The sequence below is a fragment of the Cyprinodon variegatus genome, unplaced genomic scaffold (assembly GCF_000732505.1).
Source record: "Cyprinodon variegatus isolate N-32 unplaced genomic scaffold, C_variegatus-1.0 Scaffold206, whole genome shotgun sequence".
NCBI classification, from domain to species: domain Eukaryota; kingdom Metazoa; phylum Chordata; class Actinopteri; order Cyprinodontiformes; family Cyprinodontidae; genus Cyprinodon; species Cyprinodon variegatus.
In genome coordinates, this window is record NW_015150659.1 from 495,265 (window position 1) to 497,207 (window position 1,943).

The window sequence follows — 1,943 nt, forward strand, 5'->3', positions numbered from 1 at the left end:
TTAGGGACTGAATTTGTTTATTTTTTTCTTTTAATACTTTAATACATTTACTTATTAGTGCATTTTAATTTACTGGAGTGCATGTGAGAAAAATACTAATGTCTTTAGCACATAACTATTGGAAGGGCGATGATATCAAGGGAAGGCTGAGCTGGGATAATTAGCAGAGCTTATTGATTTTTCTGTTAAGGTAAGACTGATCATTTTCAGTTTCATACATTTGATGTTCTTCTTTTAAGAAGCACGCAGCCAACAACTTTTATTTTCACTAGAGAGCTTGCGATGGCAGTACTGCGCTTCAACAACGTGACTGCATCCCGACAACAGAAGGGGAGAGAAAGCGGGGATGTGAAGGTGGTTGCAAATTTATTCAGATCTTCATCCAATGAAACCAATTCAATACAAGTGCGCCCCCCATTGCCACTAACTGGAGCATACCTCCTCTACATCTTTACCAAGACGCACGCTGGATGGATTTTTTTTTTTCTCTCTTTTTCTAACACGCTTATGTTAAATTCCTTACCCGATCCTGCACCAAAACTCTGCAGTCTGCGCTAGGTATTAAATGAAATGATAATTAAGTGAGATGTGATGAGATGATCCACAGTTAACGACTGATCGCTCGTCCTGAGACGGGATGGAGAAGTTGTGCCAACCAAAACGCCGCAATGTGTTATCCATCCTTTTTTGATCAAACCCCCCCTGCAATTTAAAATGATCATCCAGTTTAAGAAATGTATTTTCTATATTTTCAAGATGTAAATTTTATATGCTTGAGTTTTTTTCTTCCCTTTTTTTGTCTGTACTCGTACCTGTGTTGAACCGGCTGAGTGCGCACTGCAGCAACATTATGAATTAATAGAGATTAACGCTGCTTTTTTTTTTTTTTAGCTCCAATTTGTTTATGTCTAAGTTCCAGCTGTGCTCTCGCTGCCAGTGTGCTGCTGCACTTTGAGCAAGGAACGCGTTAGAAGTCACAGCGTCTCGGCTGATCAACAGAGGGAATGGATCAGAGATGAATGGGAAACAAAGTACTTACAGCATCTCCCTTCCACAGACCTCCAAAACAGCGCTGTGAGATGACATTGCAACAGTCCACTCTCTCCCTTCAATAACCATGCAGAGAGGGGGGGGGGTAAGAAATCACTGAATCTCTGGTAATAAATAATTCCAAGCGTGCTTTAAGAAAAAAAAAGATGAAAATCCTTTTGTTTTAACACCTCACATTGAGGTGGATAAAATCACTGTTTTCCCTCTCTTTTTGTAATCCAATCTTCATCGTGTGTGCGTCTACACTGCTGATTCTCCACTGCAATCTCTGTTGGCCCCCGCGCATTGTAAGGGGGGGTTGGAGGGGGGGCTAAACTTGCCTCGGTGTGATTACAGCTCCCTGTATCTCGTTATTCTTTGTCCCGGGAGGGCAGAGGAGGCGCAGCGGGGGTGGAAGAGGCAGGCGAGCGGCCACCGGACGCACGCGGAGACGCACAATGTACATGGGGATATAGCCGCGTGCAGTTTGCGGCGCTTCGGGCAGCGAACCGCGAGTTTCTCTCCTCTCGAGCGTGTGCGCACTGGTGTGTGTGTGTGTGTGTTCTGCAGATGCAGGGGCAGCTGGAAAGACGGACTGCTCGGTCTGTCTATGCTCAGATCTCTGCGCTAAAGCTCCGTCTTTAACTCGCTCAGTTTAAGATAGGGAAAAAAATGAGGAAGAAAGTCTTTAAACGCAGCAAGGAGCCGTTAACATTTTACCATCAGATTTAACAACAAGCCCCCTTCTTTCTGACAGCAAACGGTCCCTCTAGTCATGTCTTTTGGGGACGATTAAAGTGTCAACCCCTGCGGAAAACCATGATCACAACGGAACTGAAGGGGGGAAACAGAGGCGTAGCTAGAAAATTATTTTATAAGGGTGGCCAGGCAATAACCAGTGTACACTGAGGGGT

The 1,943-nt window shown here is 44.4% G+C and overlaps 1 protein-coding gene across 1 annotated transcript in view; it reads right to left on the reverse strand.

Moving 5' to 3' along the window:
• The window catches only part of grin2a (glutamate receptor, ionotropic, N-methyl D-aspartate 2A), a 211,569-nt gene extending 210,126 nt beyond the window's left edge, over positions 1 to 1,443 (reverse strand). The window contains exon 1 of the mRNA XM_015380044.1: positions 1,040 to 1,443. The gene's annotated coding sequence lies outside the window, so the exon portion shown is untranslated. The remainder of the gene's footprint in view (positions 1 to 1,039) is intronic.
• Between the last annotated feature and the right edge of the window lie 500 nt (positions 1,444 to 1,943).